This window comes from Lathamus discolor, chromosome 2, assembly GCF_037157495.1.
Source record: "Lathamus discolor isolate bLatDis1 chromosome 2, bLatDis1.hap1, whole genome shotgun sequence".
Taxonomy (NCBI): Eukaryota; Metazoa; Chordata; class Aves; order Psittaciformes; family Psittacidae; genus Lathamus; species Lathamus discolor.
In genome coordinates, this window is record NC_088885.1 from 114,898,081 (window position 1) to 114,919,594 (window position 21,514).

Genomic DNA, 21,514 nt, shown 5'->3' on the forward strand with positions numbered 1-21,514 from the left:
CCTGACAGCCATCTCAGGTGACTTGTAGCTGGGAGCCAAGCTCATGGGGCCTGCCCTGCACCTGGGGGATGATCAGCAGATAAAAACAAAGTCCAGCCCTGCTGGCCACCTGCATGTCCTCCATGCCCACCCTGGTTCCCTGCTCCTGATGGGCCACCACACCTTGTCCACAGCTTTCAGAGTAGACTTGACCCTCCTCATCAGGGAGCACTGCTACCCCAGTGAATGTGGCCTTTTCATCACTGTGGCTCACATTATCCTCCCCCAGAAGTTGCTTACAGCCCCACAGACTGCCCAGTGCCTTTTACAGCACACTTTCTGGTGACATGGCTCTCTTAACAGCATCATTAACGAGCAAGGGGTTTGGTTTATGGCCAGATTCTGGATGGAGCTTATAAGAATCCCCCAAGAAAAGACCCACCTCTCCTCTGCCTGACCTGCATGGCAGCTGCCCTCAGTTCCCTTCCCAAAGGGAGCAGCCCTGCTCTTGATGATCCTTGGCAACGCATAAAAACAAATACCTAGCGCCAAATTGTATAATTAATTTGCAGAAATTGATGCTAAATGGAAATGTTGATATGAAGAGTTTATCAGGTCTCAGAAAAAAAAAAAAAAAAGAGGTAATCTGGGTAACCACACTTAATTAATTTAAAAAAACATTATTTTTTATGGATGATCGTTAGCTCTTCAGGCTTCAGCCAACTTCTATCAGAGGCAGAGAGGCAGATGAGATTTCTTGGAGGTAGGAGGTTGTCTCACAGCTTGCTGTCAAAGAACTACCTAATAGAAGATACCTACTAGTAGATGTGTCAGCTCTTGTATTCAAAACTACAGAACCAGAAAGTGGATAAAAAGTATAAAATAATTCACCTTCTAGTAGTCTGTTGTGCCCACATGCCTCACATTTTCAATTAATGAGCTACTTGCAGTGCATTGTGGTTTTATAAGGATATTGATTTCTGCTAGAAATTCCTCTTGGATTTCTTTCATCTAGAAGCCAGTATTCTGCAGTTCAAATGCTGAGCCTGTGTAGCTGCAAATATGTCATGGTAATTTGAACTGAATCTGAAGAAAGTTTAAACCTCTTTAGGGCTTCTTTCTGTCTCCACCATTTCACCGCTCTCGATGTGTCAATTGACATGGCTTTACTTGACCCTGGGTGTCCAAGCTATCTTGGATAGAATGCTATCAAGTATCACTGCACTACACTATCTAGGTGACCTCCAGATGTCTCTTAACCATTCTGTGTTTCCATGCTACATTAAACAACAGTAGTTTAAAAATAGAATCCTTCAGAGACCAACTACTTTTCTACCTGCTCTTTGTTATGAAAGACATAAACCTATTTCTTTGCAGAATAAGGAGTGGGCATTATTTTGGGACTTCCCTGATCTTATAAAGCAGATCTAGAGGACAGTGATTCCCAACAGTGTAAAGTTTTCAAAGCCTGCAAGAGTTTGTGTTTCTTCTGTTAAAATGCATCGCTTCTGCCCTCTAAGACCTGAGTACCCCTGCAGGGCCTTCATAAATTGCTGGAGTACTTTACATTTGCACTTTTAGTTTTCAGTCATTGATATGTTGAGCCCAGTTAAGACTAAGCTCCAATTTTCATTTGCCACCTTTTGTCTTTCTTTTATGCAAGTAACTCTGAGGGGAGAGACGAATCATGGTGATACTTCTTGAGTGGTCTAAGAAACATTTGGCTTCATAAGCTTATCATGCTTTACCAAGGAGAAAATGTCTGTGTTAAACTTAACCAAAAAATGTGGAAATTAAAGGAAAATAAAACATTTTCTCAAGTTGGAGTTGTATAACTAATATAGCTTATCTTATATTCAGTAACTCCCAGATCAGAGTCATAAGCTTTAGGCTTTGGGAGCTCAGACTTGGTTTTGCTCATATATAGCAAAATCCTTCACTACTTATCAATAAAACCCACACAAATGTCCATTAAATGATAGGGAGAAAAAGTTCTGAAAACCAGGCTCAAATTTGACAATTTTGTTGTAGTATTTTTCTCCAAGTAATTCTCTTACACTGAAAGTTTTACTGAAAATAGTCACAATAAATGCAAGACTTAAACTGGAGCTCTAAAAGAACAAATAAAAATAACCATTTAACACTTTTCATCAAAAGGTCAGTGCAATCAAGACTGGAATAATTTTTTTTTTTTTTTTCCATGACCATGCTGAAAAGAAAAAATCCTTTTGGCCTCAGTAAATATACACAGAAAGATATATCCTGCAAAAACTTGACAAACTGGAGCAGGACTTGGTGGCCCTGGATGACATGACTGAATCTGATGAATCTCTCCAGGAAGGTGCTTGAAAGGACTCTACTAGGGAATATGCAGATCATGGCTCAGATGTCCCCAGATCTGAACTGGATTAAATTGCATTTAATATACTCCTTATTTTGCTTCACTCTATCTCTTATTCTCAGCATGCCATATTAACAAGGATCAAAGCATAACAATGCCTAATTCTCTGTAGCCTAGAGATTTCAAGAATACAATGGAACTTGTGAGGTACAAGGACATGACTTAGGCAAGCTATGCAAAGTCCTCTGTAAGAAGAGGTTTTGTATATGTTCCAATAATTGAATTTGAGTGACAGAAGCCCTTTCATAAATAATATCTACTGATTGAAGGCCTCTCTTTGTTTGCAGTCATTTTTAGCAGAGTACAAGGCACACAGGAGAAAAAAAAATAAAAAGGAAAGCAAAGAAAAAAGATAAAAACAAGATAGAGATGCGGGTGGACGTGTCAGGAAGATTTCTGTGAGATTGTTTTCATTCTATGCAGTTGTTTTTTTGCTCAAGTAACCTGTCTGCAAGCTCCTTCAGAGAGCAGGAATGTTTTTCCCCTACTCATGTTTGATTTCTTATGCTGGTTGTAATGCCAAAACATTACATATATGGGAAGAGGCCAAGAATAAGTGTGATATTATCATGGCAAGAAAAATCAAAGTTTATTTCCAAGAATATTATGGTATTCAGGGATTGGTTTAGATAATATATAGGAATTAAATATATGATTTTTTTATTTGAATTATTTCTCTAGAGTCTCCATTACAAATACAGACCACAGCTGGGTAGTTATGTAAGACCTTTAATTTCACAAAAGCAATACATAACAGAACAAATACTTCTTTAATTACCTTCTTACACTGTATAACTATCACACAAACCCAATATAAATTTGCAACTTCTCAAGTAAAATACGGACTCATATCTCTTATATTTAGTAACACTTCAGTCCACAGCCTTATAAAAGAGAACAGTGTCTTGTGGTGTTAAAAGTTATTCAGCAGGAGTCAGTTTGTATTAAATATAGTCACCCTGAAAATCTTAATTGATAAGGAATTGAGTATGGCTTTACAAATGCTACCTAAAAGGAAGTGCAGCATTTCAAATTAATGATTTAATGCTTGAAAAATTACAACAGTAAATAGTAAATTTTTTAAGAGTAGTAATTATAAAGTGAGTGTTATAAATAACAACATATGGCATCTCTGCAAGTACAAGGCTGAATTAATTCCTGAGGCTTTGATGCCATTCATAAACCTCTCAGAGTTTATGACTGCAGCTGAGTTTTTGAGTGAAATACAGCCTTGTGTTTACTCCAGGGCTATCTATTATGCTCCATGTTATTCAAATGTATTCTAGTGTTGAGCCTCATGCTTTGCCTCTAAATTGCTTTTCCCCAGCCATTAACACAAGATGTAACTTTTCCCCTTAATATGAGTCTTCATTTTTTTTTTTCAAGAGAAAGAGCAAATCTAAACAGAGACATTGCCTTATTAATGCCACAAATCACATATTCCGCCAATTCACAGTCTTTCAACATTCATTGCTGGAGTAAAGGGAGCAATTTTATATGGAAAGGAAGATTTAGGGACTTTTAATTCAGTATTTCAGCTGGATAAGAGAAACCAATTTTGGGTGGCCAGCTGGCTTTCCACAGATCAACATAGATTTATGAAGTCTAAATAATGCTATTATACCACAATGGCCTTCTTGAAACGGATCTAAATATAAAACCTCTGTCAAGAAAACTCATCAGCCTAGCAGAGACAGAAGAAAAGTTCCTGATATGGACTTCATACTGCGTTGACTGAATTACGACACAAATCAGAGCATTAATTGAGTAGTAGGAAGAGAGAAGATATTGTAATGTTATATATTACAGCACTGTCTATCATGATGATAAGAACTGGAATACCATATTTGAAGATTTTTGAGTGTTTTTTGAAAACTATGTTAAGGATGAACATGGCTTTGCTAAGGCAGTATCTGTCCTGATTCATATCTCTCTCAGAAATGTTGTAGGACACCTGTTGTAAACCTTACAGAAGGAATCTAAATTCTTTCCACTAAATTAAAAACTTTTGGGTCAGGAAAATATTAATAGAGTGCAAACTGACCACAACAGCAGCAAACATCTAATTCCTATCCAATAAAAATGAAATTGTTTATTGTGAAGTAGCAAAAGTTTGCTGAGAGCGATAAAAAATAAATGCAAAAGTTATGCCTCTGTCCTAAATAACTTAAGGTGACAGATGAGCAATGAAAAGCATTTTTTACTGGCTTCTGAAAGATAATTTAGCAGCCTGTGTTCCAGTGAAAAATTTCAGTTGGACACGCATGAATATCTAGACTTCTGAGGAATGCAAACTTTTACTGCCATTTCCCAGTTTTGTCACTCCTGTTTGGGTATTTAGTCATCATTTTAGCTTCTGCCTGTTTTGGCAATTTAAACATTTCTGGGAGTATTCCCAGAAATCAATGCCAACTGGCATTAAATGGTCTAATTCCTCAGCCTTCAAAATGTGGGGCCAGAGGCAAACAATCTATGGGAAAGGATATATCCCTTGAATGCTTTACCCCCAAAACTCCCAACTTATCTCTGATACTATATCTAAGTATTATCTGGGAAACGCCAGTTGGCATGGACCAACTCTATACTACTACATCTGGAGCAAAACAAATATTTATAGGTTTGGGGTGGGGAGGGGATTTACTGGAGGTAAGTTGTCTGTATCTGCAGAGATACTTATCCTCCTCTCCCTTTACAGTAGTACTTACTGGTTTCCCACTGTAAATAGAACAATTGAAACACACTCTTAGCATTTCAGGATGTAATCCTGGCTCTTCCATCATTCCAAGTATAGCTCTTGGTATATTTCCCAAATGTGTGCTCTAATTTGTAAAAAGATGCCTAAAACTGTGGAACCTTCTATGATGTTTTCTGGTTCTGCCCATGCTGGTTACTGTCACTGAAGGTGAAATTAAACACAAGAGACATCCCTGTGGCTGTCAAATTATTTTGAAACCCTATTTTCTACATGAGGATCCAATCTTTTTCAGACTGTTTTCCCTACATGATTTTGGGCCTACTAGCCTCTTTAACCCTTAGTAGCATGTTAGATTTGGGATACCTCTGAAGTGCGGCAGTAGAGGTCATTGCCTTCTTATTGTCCTGTTATGATACCTCTAGTGTATAACTATAGCCCACACATTCGTCCTTTGGTAGCTCCACATGGACTCCTGGTTACCTTGGACTTTCTCACTTATTGCAAAGTCTCATTGTACTCCACAGGTGCTTTTTCTTGTTCATTCACCCCAGATTCTGATGCTTTGTTACTGCAAAAATATCTGAACAGCAGTATTTGGTTTCATTATCATATTAGACATTGCTGCATTCCATGACCTGCCTATTGTCATTATAAATGACAAATTTATAATTTGTATTTTATAAACCACATTTTAACAATTAAAAATGTGCTCTTAGGAGTCATATAAGCTGTGCTGTTAGAGACCTCACAATGCAAGGACTTTTTTTCCTGTACCTCAGCAAAACTTGGAGGAGCAATCAGCCTTAGAAAAAAAACATAGCAGTTGTAATTAATAGTTACACTGTTCAAAATAATAGCCTGTATTAGGGGAAAGGTGATCACCTAAAATCCAAAAATTTGTTTTTCTATATTCCTAACAAATCTATATTCCTAACAAAAACAAATGTCATTTACCACAACACAAAATGAGTCTGTTATTATTAATCTGGATTTATGCAATAAGTCCTAAAAAATAGATGTGTCCTGTTAAAAAAAAGATGAAAAATTTCTCAAACATAGGAGGATTAAAGAAGATAAATATTTTTCAGATCACCGACTATAATGCTATATTAATGGAAGATTACTATGAAATACTAGAAGTCTACAAGTAGTCTACAGGCATCAATAGTACTATTAAGGTGAGAAAGACTTCTTAAAAAGATTTTTGATTAAACTAACAGTTTTTCCAACAACAAGGGTCAGAAACTTTATGGAATTACTTTTCCTCCTTTGTAACTTTCAGTAAATGGTAAAATTGCTTCCTTTGTATTATCCTATTTCTTCTTCTGGTTGTGAATTACTGCCATAAATAATGAAATAAAAATATGAGTTCATTTCTGTTCTGTATTATGAATGTGTTATTGTCACAGCATGTAATTACAATCATTCACAGTGTGAACTTGAGGCCTAAATAGTAAATTGTCCTGAAAATAGTCTTCTCCTGTGAATTTATGAATTTCCAAGCTTACCTTTCATAATGATTAATGCTGTATTGTCATTTAACATTCAGGTCATTCAACAGAACAGCCACCATACATCAGAAGTCGTGGAAGTGAAAAAGCACTCAATATACAATGAATATAACATCTGATGACAATGTAATTAATGGATAATATATTTTTACAAAATGAAGATGCAGGCAATAAGTATAAGAAAACATCAAAAAATCTTCTACTACTACTGCTAAGAGGACAAAATAAAAAATTGGATAGTCAGGGCAGGAAGAAAAATGTCTTTATAGTGTCATTTGATACTATTTGTACTTGGAGAAAGAGTTTTCCATAGACAGGGAGGGAGCATGTACAGGTCAAGAAAACTATAAATACTGCATTAGCAAGACATTAGTAAACAGTGGTTAGAACACTGAATGTTCCAGTTTTAAAGACAATTTTTTTACTATTAATCTGAAATGACAATGTCTACCCCAAAGTGAAAGATGTCCACAATGAACCTTGAGGCAGGAAGTTTTCTGATTTTTTCCTTGAGCTACTTTGCAGTAGTAGTGGTTCTATACAAAAGACATTCAGTAAAGACACTGACTTGTATTCTACATTATGCCCTTAATGTTTAAATGAAGAGCACCAAATTAGGTATTGATACACTTTATCCAGTTTCCAGTGTTGAATTATTTTCTGAGAAAAATATGAGTTTTTTAAAGTTCTTTTCCCTTTTTAATCCCTCTTGCAAAATTCAGCTTTGTTTCTCAGTAACCTATACAGAATCAAATACAATGACATAAAATGAGAAAAGCCATTTTGTATGAAAGCGTTTGATAGATTTTTTTTTTTTTTTTTAATGGCTCCAGTGCAACAGAAAATTTTCAGCTGTCATCATCTGAGATTCAAAATTTACTTGCCAGGGTCAATAACTGCACATACAGTGTCTTGAATTTTGAATTTTTTTATTATTTTCATGTATTTTTTAAGATACTTCAGTAAAGAAATGCTACAAATATGTTTATCTGTTTTCAAATTATGCTATCAATATGTTGGGTTTAACCAGAAATTTTCTACTATGTGTTGGTTTGTCTATAGATTTAACAATAATAGCGTTATAGAGTGCGCTGACAGCTGAAATAATACGACTGGGCCTTAGACCTTGTTTGTTGTCAAAAAATTAAGACTTTTTGAAGCAATGAAATAAAATAGGTCCAGAAGTCTGATTACATATGTCATAGTTGATGTGATTCATAATCTACATGCTATTTAAACCAGCCTTATCAATTCCTCTATAACTATTAGAGCCGTCAAGCAAGAAAAGAATATGAGCCAAGGATCTTGGCACTCAATTGCTATGAGAACAGTATTACATTTAAGTAATACTCTCTGACCCACTTGCAAAAGCCACTACAACGGCTGAGATTATGGTATTTTAGTATTTTTATTTCTATTCTTCTCCAAAATTTGAAATTAAAATGATCACAAAACATACTCATTTGCTTTAAGAGTCAGAAGCCTTTGGTTCAAATTAATATAAAGATAAGACTTGAATTGTTTCCTTTCTTTTCTAATACTAGATTATTTTTTCTTTCAACACTTTGTCCATTATTCTTATCTGTTTATCCATGTTGGTCTAATTTTGCATTTGTCTAGCCTACTTTTATACAGAAAAAAAAACCTCTTAATTCATAATTCAAAGAGCACAAAGCCAGCAAATACTAAAATAACTCTATGTGCAACATCTATGATTAATTATAGCTTACTCTCTCCCCAACCTCATGTTATAAAGAATGAGAATTTTTCTCACAAAGAAGAGGCTACTACAGAGGCATTCATTTTGTTCTGAGGGTTGGTTTTTTTTCTGAGTTTGTTTTCTTAATTGATTTCAACAGAGACAGAGGTTTCAGCATGTAAGAGCAGTGAAAATCAAACGCAAATTCAACAGCAGCTTGCTATTCAGGAGATTCTCTAGAGTATCTGAAGTCTTAGTAGAAGTGAAATATTGTGACTTGGGCAGAAACGTTAAAACAGCGCAGAGGGTACATAGGGTACGTTTTGGATTTGCACAAGCCATAAGCAGGAATGAGAGTGCCACTCAAGGCCACTAGCTCTGCCATAGTGCAGTCTCACTTGGACCATGGAGGAAGCATTCCTGTGCTTTCCTGCTACTTCTTCTCTGCATTAGGTTGCAGTGATATGTAGGTACTGGCTCAATTTACATTGGCATTAGTTTTACACTAATTTTCTCTTAGTTCCTAGGTAAGCACAGAGGTTCAGAGAGTAACATGTGCTGCCATCTCCTTCTGAAATACCAGAACTACATACTGCATTATCTGGCAGGTTAGCTTAGGATAACATGATGTGAGAGTCCATTTATTTATAAAACATTATAAAAGAAAGACTGAAGTTATAAAACATCCCTGATTTGTTCCTTTCCTTTAATGAACTTCTAGATCAAAAATGAAGTCAACATACTTCAAGTTCATAAGCTAAATAGACAGTAAGTGACAGAGTCTACTGCCAGTTGCTATTCACTTTGAGCACTAACTTTTATCTTAGAGAGTGCTATTGATGCCAGAATGGTATTTGAGATACTTAAGAATAACAGAATCCCGCATTAATGCAACACTGTTCCAGATTCAATCTGATAGCTTCTTTAGTCACTGTGCATGTAATATTTATGCATCTTGTGTAAGAGATAGTAAGCAACTATAGGGCATAAAAAAAACTGCTTTCAGTTACAATGTATCTGCAGGATAATCTATAAAGTTTGCAACAGAACAACTTGTTTCCCTAAGGGCCTGACCAAGACTAGCCACCCTTATTCAAAATACAGCCTCCTTTTTATTCTAAAGTGAGGAAGGCTGAGGGCTGCAAGTCCCCAGGCATGTCTGGCAGGCAATGCATCATCAGAGAGGCAGGAGAATGAAAAAGGCCAGACTGCTCTGGATAGCTGAGAGCAGGAAAATCTACCACAAAGCAGTCTCTAGCGAGATGGGCTGTAGGCAAAAAATGACACCTTTCTTATCAATACTGAATCTGTAAAATTCCCAGCACCTTGCTATTGTCTTTTGCTGTTTAAAAATTACTACTGTAGAAGAGGAGACTGGCTGCGAAGGAAAAAGGAAACCAAAAAACTAAGAGAATTAAAATAAATCTTTAATAATCCTATTTCATTGCTTAGATGTTGGGGTTTTTTTAATTGCATTTGATGCCTGTAAAGGAAGGAAACTAGCTTAGACTTCTGAGAAGAGACTTAAGAAGTGGTGCTCAATAGTTACTTAGATCTTCCTAAGCAATAATCAATAAACATTTGCAGCTATGTAACTGCAGCCTGTCTAAAATGTCTTGACATGAAATGGAAAGAAACCCATCAAGTCTGCTGCCTAAGCATAGGTTCCTTCATGTCACAATATGGTATAAGAAGGAATGATTAGCAAATAAAGTAGTCAGATAAGAAAGTAGGTTTATTTCCTTTTCCATTAAGATTTTGACATAAAGTGTGTCCCATTTAATTTTATCGTTTGCATAGTGTTTGCTGTACTGACATATAAAAAAATTATACAGGATATGTCAATGTAACTTCTAAAAGCTGCTTTACACTGGGAATGAAACATGCAATCTTTGATGAAGTGGACAGTCCTAGAGATGTTTTAGACAATGTATGAGCAAGTATCAGTTTTTTAAAAAAATCAGTGTTGGATGGTTAATGTTTAAAACTGCATTTACAATTTTTAAATTAAAGGTGAGATTGCATTATGTACTTTTTCATATTAGAAAAAGAAATAATTTGCATATACAAACAGTCATTTAGAAAGCAAGAAGAGCATCACCTAAATAGGACAAACAAACTCCTGTTACTCTTTTTTATTATTATTATAATTACTTTTTATTATTTTTTATTTCCCCTTTTCTTTCTTATTTCCTTCTTTTTTCTTTTTCCTTCCTTATTTTGTTTTCATTTTTAATTTTCTTTTTCCCTTTGCTTTCCCCTTTTCCTTTCCAGTTCCTTTTTTGTAGAGGACCTTATTCTAGCTCAGTAAAATCCCAGCACTGCCAGTTTATATTGCTGTCCATACCTGGAAAAAACAAACACTTTCTATATCTCCATCTGTAAATAGTCGGTCATAACATACTCAAGAAATATTGAAAAGACGCAGTTGCTGTGGACTTCAATAAAAAACACAAGAGCTCTGACTTTTCAGAATTTTCTGGGCGTTTATATGTAGAAAAACAGTTTTAAAAATCTGTAAAATAGGTCCAAAAGTATAACTCAAAACTCCATTTAATCTCAAAACATTTTGTGTGAAGAAGCTCGGTGTCCTGGGTTTCCCAGTAGCCGTTTTTCTCCTTCTTAGTAGCTGGTGCAGCGCTGTGTTTTGACTTCCAGCCTGGGAACAGAGCTGATAACACCAATTGTTTTTAATAGTTGCTAAGTAATGTTTATTCTGGCTAAGGACTTTGGGAGTCTCATGCTCTGCCAGGGACAAGGGAAGGCCGGGAGGAAGCAGAGACAGGACACCTGACCCAAGCTAGCCAAAGAGGTATTCCGTATCACAGCACGTAAAAAAAGGGGGGGGGGGAGTGAGTGAACCAGCTGTGTAGATCGGTTTAAACCACGACAGTTCTTTTTGGCTCTCCTCACGTCCTCCTATATCTTACCTTACTTAGAGCTGGTATTCGCTGTGGTAGTGTCTTTCTTTCCTCCCACCCCCTGCCCCTCCATGGGGGGGGGTTAGCAAGATTTCATCACACCAAACATAAACATTTCCATTTGGAAAATATTTCCATTTCTCATTAAGGTGATAAAATTTGTGGATGTAGGATATGAATCCACTTAACAATAGTAGGGTTTATTTCAGAACAGATGAAACTGGTAACTAGAATATGTTTATCAAGATGATCTAATATTCACTGTAGTGACAATCTTAGAGGTAAGCATAAGTCATCTGATCACACACCAAAATTTGTATTTGAAAAGGTTTGATTAGAGCTGACATTTGCAGATAGTATCTGGGGTGGTGGTTCTAATTTTTTTCACATGCACCTCTTGGTTTTCTTGGTCATAACTATTGTGTATAGCTATTTGAACATGTGGACATTACGTGATATCAGTGTTTCTAACATTGTTGCAATTGTTGCATAGAGCAGGCATAAAGAGTAAAAATATGACTAAAATAAAACTGTAGTGATATTATTTTTATCAGTGCCTACACAGTTTTTAGGGTCAACTATTGTATCTGCAAAAAACTGTCAAAATAAACTTAAGGCAGCATCTTAGAAAACGGCAATGCTATTCCACTTCAGCATACAAAAAAAGAGGTAGACAGACAAATACAGACAAGCTAAGAAAGACTACATCAAATAATTTAGAGACATAGAATGTTGAAAAAAAAAAAATAACCAAGCTGTTTAGATTTGAATACTAAGAGGTGAAAAAGCAAACTTAAAGAAAATTTCTAGCATGTCACTTTTGTATGGCCTAACTACCTTTTTTGTGCTTGTAATATTAAAGTCAGAAAACTGTTAAAACACAGCTTGTGAGATCCCAACAGATGTGGTTTAGACACATCAGTTTTATTCATTTTAATGGAATTTGCTTTTTTACTGTTCAGCAATTTGCTTTTTGTGTTTAATAAAATCATGGATTTAATGAGCAATCAGTGTAGACAAAATGTACTCAAATTTAAAGAATATAAATAACAGAGGGAATTGTAGTAATTTAGAAATAGTTTTAATAAAGCTTTTGTCATTATTATGCAAATACTTAATCGGAAATATCAATTCAAATTGGTTTGTAAACAAGCTAAAGATGGTGAAAAAGCTAATTAACAGAACATCTGCAAAAATAATCTGAAAAATACACTGTTAGTATTCTGAAACCTACTCTGAAATCACAAATACTAACAGAATCTTTGAGATTAAACTGGACAGGAAACTAGTATGATAACATAATTATTTTACAATTCAGTTTAAAAAAATTGTTTTCCACCATACTACCTGAAAACTTCTGATGTATTTTTTTTCCTTTTTTTTTTTATTACTTTTTTTAAACTATAATCAGGAGGAAGGAAACAATTTTAAGTTTTAAATGAATAGTTTGCCTAGACAAAGAACAGTGTGCTGACTGCTCAAGAAATCAAAACAGTTAATTAACATCATACAAAGATATGCAACATGTAGAAAGTGATGAAGCCAAGAAGTGTAGGCCAAAGGTCTTGAAAACCTTAGCTCAAAAGAAATTACTAAGTTATGAAATGTCCTCTTGAGAAAGTGTTTTGGTCTCATCACTTCAATATACAAAATTAAGACAGGTGTTATGCAAAATACTATAATAGTTATGAAAAATCCTAATTTTTTTCAGAATAATCATTTAGCCATTAACTGTTATGATTTCTTTATGAGTATTTTCAAAAATGTGTATGTAGAATTCAAAGACAGAGGCTTGAATTTTTATGCCTGTACAAAACATAAACATATTCCCTGACTTTAAACATCAGTGAACAAAAAAAATATTTTTTATCCAAGTTTTATATTATTTGAATAGAAAACATAGCAGTACTGCTACAAAACAAAAACTACTCCTGAGAATGTGGCAACTAGAAACCTGGTACACTGTAACCAAAAATTTAATAAAATCCATATATACATAGCCATTTATCTTGCAGGAGTTTTACTGGTTTTGTCATTTCTGCTTCTTTTCTGAAATAAAAGAATATTGCTTCATTCAGCTGAGTGAAATCCTGAGGGAATTTAATGGAATAAGTAGGCTTCAGTTACTGATATTATATAGTACTAGTAGGCTATAACCATATCATCAGGTCAGTAGAAGACACTTCCTTCCAAGCCCCCACCTTTCCTCAGTGAATACTAGAAACTAACTACTGCAATAAATCACTTTTTCTCAGTGTAGCAAAACCAATACGAATGAAGTCAAATGTATCATAGCAAATGCCATTAAAAAAATGGTAGCTTACTCATGAGATATGAAGACTGTATATCTTACCAACTTCAGTCTGACTGCTTTGTTTTTTGTAAAAAAACCTAAGCAATTGATTAAGATATTGAGGTTTTTTCAATAGTTTTTGTTTGGTTGGTTTTTTTTTTTTTTTTTTTTTTGTTCACTTTCTCCTTAATATTCCCCAACACTTACTATCAGTGCACTGGAAACATTTTGAACTAGCAATATGGCGCATGCCGAGACACATCCAAAGGCAGAAGTTAGGCAAATTTCCTATTGACATAGGAGAAGGAGACCCACAGTGATCCTAGCCGCTGTTCACTGGGCACGAAATAAGCCCTGGTTGTCTTAGCTGCAATGAGGGAGATTTGTTATACAGATAGGAAAATGCATTTTTGACCCAATATTCTTTTTATTTCACTTGTTTTGTCTCTATGGTGATGACATTCACCTTCAGAATGTCCTCAGGTAATATAAATGGCTCTCATCTGCAATTTGGAGTACTAAAATGTAAGAGAATTCCAGTCACCTAACTGAAGCCATTTAGAATTAGACCAACACGGCTAGGCTAGGTTAGACTAGACTAAAGCTACTGTCTCTCTCAAGATACTTGTGGAATCTCTATGGATTACTGAAAGAAATGACACATCTTGTTTACATTAGTTAAGTCTAATTTTGGCATCTAGATTTAGACTTATGTCATCTAACCTGAGTTATTTTATTCAGAGAAAAAGTAGTAACAGAGGATTCTAGGTTATAATCAAATAAAAAAGTATTCTGCTATCATTATATAGGTCTATGTGACTAAATATTCAAGTAGAAAAACATGAACATAAAATTTTCATTTTATTGTTGTGCTTCATTTTAGTCAAGACAGAATATCTTCCTTCTTATGGAATGGCTTCCAAATGGCTTGATAATATTGTCTGGGTTTTTTTAATATAGCCCTAGCCTTTGCCTTAAAAACATCTCCATCTATACAGACTGGTTTTGCAGATTATATCCACCTTTCATATTTTCAGTTCACATATAACAGGAATATTAATATTTCAAGCAGATCTTGTTGAAAATACAATTATTTTCTTTATGTTACTTTACCTTGGAGTAGAAGAAAAAAAACGTAATGAGACAGCTATAAGAATTATTTCTAGCAGTCAGATTAAAGTAAACATATACAGTCTGCAAGGTATAAAACATTTAAACATTGTCTGTCTAGCTAATTAGTTTTTTCAGTGAAAAGGTATGTAAAAGTGCACTATAAGAAACAACAAGTGACATAGTTTGGAGGCCAGCATTAAATTCTTTAAAAAAAAACAAAACCATAAAAACATACATAAAAAAATGAAATAACAAAAAAAATCTACTAAATACACTGAAAGATACTGCCTTTTCTTGCAAAGAAAATCCTGTCTACTCCTTTTCACTGTGATAGATGCAAAGACCTCTATGAACCGTTTGAATTTGATACCAACAAATTGATAGTCATCACAGAGCCATGTTCAAATATGCATTTGGTGGTTAGAAATATACCTATCAGAAAATGAATCTAAAATATTAATTCAAATCTTACAAAAAAAGTGTAATTTTGAAAACAATGAACAGCTCGTATCTAATATCTCCTTAAATACTGAATAAGTCTTGATTTCTGGTGGAGAGCATTAGAATGCGACCATGGGGTACAATATATTGTCAAAGTAGTTCTTCCCACCATTACCCCAGGTTCTATACACATGCATTTTTTTTGTTAACAAGATTTCGGTATATGTTCATGTCCTGTATTCTTGTTGAAGAATTTACCCCTAAGAACTTTTATCCTCATGACTATATTCCTAGTTGATGATAATACAAAAATATTACCTATATCTAAATTGTATACTGAATGTATGCCAGTGTATGAAGAGTGCACTCTGCAGTAGACAGTACAAAACATGCCTGAGGTTTATTTCTGAGAAATAATACATAAAAGCACATGATCATAAAAGATATGTGTGTAGCCTGCAGTATCTAGTGGCAATAATTATTCTTGAATATTTCAAGATCTTTCAATATGTTTTATTTTTCGCAGGTATTTCTATAGAAGAAAACTTTTTCTAAGTGCATTAATAAATACAGAAAACCAGTTTTGGTCTAACGGAAAAAAATGAATGATCAGACATTTGACACCAAGCTATTTTTTCTCAGTGCTTGATTATTAAGTAATAACTAAACCTTCATTTTGGCACTGTAGGGTGGATGGGAATAGGACAAGAGAAATTATAACAAAGTAGCACCCTTTGGAACAAAGTGTGTTGGTGGGTATTGATCTCATTTGTGTGGTCTGCTATTAAATATTCCTTAGGACGCAAACCTGAATGCAATGTAATACAGTCTAAATGGCTTCTTTTCATGCAAACTATAAAGATTAATAACTCATCTGTGAAGAAAATCCCATATTAAATCATGGCCTTAGCTTGCTTTTGTCTCTCCAAAAGAGACAGAGACAAAAGGTAGTAATACAATGTTTCAAAATAAAAAGTCAGCAACCCAAGTACAGCTTATTGCTCTATATGCCATTAATATTGAGCATTCATGACATCTGTATGCCATTCTAGAGCTAGGAAGTCATTAATCATCAGTTAGAAAGAAACCTGCATAAAAATAAATTTGTGTTGGTTGAGAAAAACAACCATCTTGAAGATGGACATGGTATTATTCTAATCAATGATGTTTGTTTAACAATTTTCCATGGAATCCATAACTTTAATAAACTCAGAATTACCATTTTTTTCTATATACACCATCTTAAGTCCCACTTCCATAAATTTCTGTTACTATAGCTAACATTTTCCTTATATACCTGCAATGGATCATGCACTTGAAGTATTACACTAGTACTTGGCTGTCACTGTACATCTGGCTGAAAATTTTTAGCAGTTCACCTGAAACTTGCACTGATAATATTACCTCTAAGAAGATATAATGGAAGACTGATGTTTTATTGATTTTTCATGAGTGGAGAATGAAAGATTTTGTGGTTTTATCTTTGGAAATAGCAAAATTGCATATAATTTAGAGGGATTAAATATACTGCAAAATGCTAGGGGAAAATGCTGGGTATTTAGAAACTTCAAATTAACAAAATATAAAAATATATTTGAAATATGACGTTGTAGCAAAACCTTCCTGATTTCCAACTCTGACTGTCTTCACATATGTTCTTTGAGCCTAGTTACTGCTAAGGAAAATGTCAAGCAGTATGACTCATTCATTTTTCTCATGGCATTTGATACTTAAAAATGTTACTCAAAAGGATGGAATTATGAAGACAGATCATTAGTAAGAATCAAGAATCATATATTTTTATTTACCATCAATATTTTTGTACCTTGAAGTGCTTTTTGATTGAAAAATCTTAAATGTCATTTGTTTTATTAAGTGAAAAAGGTGGAACCCGATTCATAAAGAAGGGCTGCCTGATGGTTATCGCTGAATTTTTATTTTCTATTATTTTGTACTCAAAATCTATTAATATAACATAGAAAAGGAAGAAAAAGCTATATCATTTAAACTTTAAACAGAACATAAGTTGGGATGTTTTTGAAAGTAAGCTGAATCACTGTAAATGTTCTCATAGCTTTTTCTTTCATATACTGAAATATTTTATTTTTGAGAGATATGTTCAGTGTAGCATGAGTAGTTGTACCAAGATAGCTTGAAAACATTAACTTACACTTTTATGTTTGGAGATTTTTTTTTTTTTTGTAGGAGACAGGGCGAAAGCAAACTGAATTTCTATTTTTCAAACATGGCTGTCACAAAATGCAATGTTTCATAAATTACAAAATTTTGTAGGTTATACAGATCTTTTTGATATCAGTCATTCAAATGTATGTGAAACTGGAACTGGAAATTAATTTCTATTTTCTTATTATTTAAGACCACTTGTCTATTTAAGTGCAGATCATTACAATTTTTTTTGTGGCTTTCAGTGTTGTCCAGTTTATAAGCACTGAATAAGTGTCATCAAAATAAGAAAAGTAGAAGGAAGTAACCTGTGTTTCCATTTGTTCACTGAATAATCAATTCACTCTTCACCAATCTTATGTCTTTTGAAAAGCACAACTTGTGAAAAATATTAAGATCTCACAAGTTGTAGTGGTGTTTCTATTCAGTTGCTTGCAAGTTCCATCTTCTATAGTTTATTGTGGTTACATATTTTGTATGACTGAATTAGAGCTGTCACAACAAGAGCTGAAAAAAATCTTTCAAATAATCAATGGCTTCATTAATCACCCACTGGTATTCACTGATATTCTGAATTTTAAATATTTTTCAGGAACAAAAGTCATTAAGTCTTCATGTTAAACTGCTTTGGATCAGCTTTTTACAAGAAAGAAATGGTGTAGGAATCCTCAGGGTGCTCTTGCAGGGTAGTCTGGTAAATCTATCTCTGAAAAAAGTTTTCACTTTGCAAAATCAGTTGCTGTTCTTTAATTCATTTTATATATGCTTTACCAAAAAAAAAATTTCAAAAATGTAATGGAATTTCAGCTCTCTCAAAGTTGAGCATCTAAGCTGTATCTGTATGAAAAAAAGAAATAATAAAAGGTATTGCAATGTATAGATAGAATATCTCTTTAGAGTACCAGCAAAGTACTCTGTGTTCATATATTAAATGACTAATTAAGAGCTGAAAATCGCCACTGTAGTCTGTAGTTCATGTTCTGTTGTATCCAGTAGGAATAAGCATTTCAACTCGATGTCTGTGGTTGATATCCAGTATAGACCTTGGAATGAAGGAGTATCTACTGATAGGAGAATGGCCATGAAATTATTGTTCTGGGGAATCTTGAAGTAGCGATTCTGGAAAAACCCAGAGGGATCTGACATGTACACATCAGTGTGACAGATCATCAGAAGCACAGGGAGATGAAGAAATTTTAGAAGTTGCAAAAAAGCTTGAAGAAGTTTGAGGAAAGTAAAAAAAAGTCATGACAGAATAACTGGGGCATTATTCCTCTACTTTGCATTACAACACTGCATACAAACCTGAAGAAACAAGAAGCAAAAGCTTTGAGGACTTCTGCATTATTCTTTTCTCGGAGGGTTCCCAAGCCTTCCCTGATATCCTCAACCTTTTACCAAGAAGGCTCTGAAACACTCAAAGCACCACCCTGAGTCTATGGCACACACTGCCACATCTGTTGGCAGCACTCAGAGACCTGTACCCTAGGCTTAGCTCCTACAGAAGTCTTTCCTGAGCACTAGCTACAAGGTGCTAGACCCTCCCTAATCAGGGAGCACCAGCAGCAAAGGCTTCAGGACCCTGAGTTAAGGGCACACAGTCATGCTCCTTAAAAGCTTCTAGAACTGCCTCAGGCCCACACCCTTGTGACTCCTCCATGAGGGAACCTCATGAAGTTCAACAAGGGGAAATTGAAGTTCTGCACCTGAGAAGGAGCAACCCCATGCACCAGTACATGCTGGCAGCAACACAGCTGGGTAACAGCTTTGCAGAAAAGGACTTGGGGGTTGGCCTGGGTTCAGCAGTAGCGGTCGTTTTTCTCCTTCTTAGTAGCTGGTGCAGTGCTGTGGTTTTGACTTTCAGCCTGGGAACAATGCTGATAACACCAATGCTTTTAGTTGCTGCTCAGTATGTTTACTGTGACCAAGGACTTTCTGAGTCTCATGCTCTGCCAGGGAGGAGAGGAAGCTGAGAGGAAACAGAGACAGGACACCTGACCCAAACTAGCCAAAGAGGTATTCCATATCACAGCACGTCATGCCCGGGTTGTAAACTGGGAGTTACCTGGAAGAGCTAGATCACTGCTCAGTCAGGCTGGGTATCGGTCAGCGGGTGGTGAGCTGTTGTATTCTCTTCCCTTGTTATTTCCCTTACCATTATTATTATCGGTGGTAGCAGTAGTGGTTTGTGTTATACCTTAGTTGCTGAACTGCTCTTATCTCAACCCACGGGAGTTGCATTCTTTCTATTCTCCTCCCCATCTCTCTGGGAGCAGGGGGAGGAAAGGGTAGCAGTGAGCAAGCGGCTGCGTGATTCTGGCTTGCCGGCTGGGCTTCAACCACAAGAAGGGTCCTGATGAACACCAGGTTGAACATGAGCTGGCAATGTGCTCTTGTGTTAAAGAGGTGAATGGCATCCTGGGCTGCATTAGACAAAATATTAATAGCAGGTTGAGGGAGGTGATCCTATCCCATTTGATCAGCACTTCTAAGGCAAGACCTGGAATACTATGTCCAGTTCTGAGATCCTCAGTACATGAAAGACATGGGGAGAGTCCAGTGAAAGGCCTCTAAGATGATGAAAGGACTGAAACATCTCTCCTACGGGGGAAGGCTGAGAGAACTGAGTGTTTAGCCTAGAAAAGAGAATGCTCAGCAAGAATCTTATTAACGTAGACAAATAGCGGAAGGGAGGTCATGAAGAAGATGCATTCAGGTTCTTTTCAGGGGTGCCCAGTGACAGAACATGTGTTTATTGTGAGGGTGACTGAGCAATGGATCAGTTTGCCCAGGAACGTGGAGTCTCTATCCTTGGAGATACCCAAAAGCCACCTGGACATGGTCCTGGGCAACTGTCTTTGGGTGGTCTTGCCTGAGCAGAGGGAGGCACATGGTGATGTCCAACCTCAACTGTTCTTTGATTCTGTAATTCTGCCCTCCTTACTCCCTTGTTTAGATTTAGCATGATGGCAAACCTACTGTGCTACACAGACAGATCCTCTATGATAAGCAAAATAAATACAGCTCATCCAGAGAGCTTGTCTAAATTCTTCCAAACTGCATTTTTCCAGACTGGATATTAATCTAACAAAAGTTTCCAGATTGTAGAATTCTGGTCAATGAGTTTCTACACTATTCACTTACACTGCACGCCTACAGGCATTCCATATACAAAAACACTCTATAAAAAAACATAGATACCTGTCTCTGTGCGGATTGTCTTCTTGCCAGACATTGTTATAACTGCTTAATGTTGAACTGTGCAAATCACAAGATTCTTAAGATTCTTCCTTGAGCACTTCTCCTTGCCAGATGTTATGTATGCTGTTGGAGAACTTCTAAATGTTTCACAATTTGTATTTGAGTAAAGTATTTTAATAATTTCTCTTAATTTTAGCCACATAAGATAGCTCAGCAAGATTGTCTCAGTAGTCAGTATAATGAAATAAAAACATCCAGAGAATGACTGATCTAATTCTAGGGTAGATATAATAAATTATTCTCTAGAGATACATCTGTCATTCTGTCAATTACAGCAGAATGGGCATGGGTGGCTGCCTTACTTTTGACATCCAGTACTTTGATTTTACATGACTACAGTACACTGAGATGAATTCTAGCTCAGCTATCCACATACTGATGATGGAAGTGCTGAAAAGTAAAGAAAAGCTGAAATAGCTCTTTGATCAAAGTATTAGGAAAACTCATTCTGTTGAAGTATTTTATTCAACAGGTATTGTCTTTGTCATTCAGGCTTCCACTGTTCTTCTATCAGCTTAATAAAATAATTCTAAGGTGTCAAATGTTGCTTTCTTTGCAAAAACAGAAATAATGGCTGGGCTGAAAAACTTTATATGGTATTGGAATATCTTATAGGGCAATCCGTTGGAAATACTAACTGTAGAGTTGCCACTTTCCAAAGACAGGATATGTAAATATTTACACATAGTTGTTGGCTTGTACACATTTCTATGGCATCATTACTCAGCTCCTAAACTGAAATTCAGCAAAAGTAAATAAAAAGTGAGAGTCTTATCTCTATGGTTCATTTTTCTTGCAGAACGTTGCAGTAGCAGCACCAAAAATACATCAATATTACTTTTTGCAATCTAAAAGATGGTGACGTTTGAAATATCTAGGTCAAAACCTTTAATTTTTCTGGGTTTATTTTTCTTCTACTTTTGCTATTTCCTTCATGTTTCAAATAAACATGGTTTCCGATAGAGAAATGGGCTTTCTTATGACAGACTTTGTGTAACATCCATAATACTGTAACT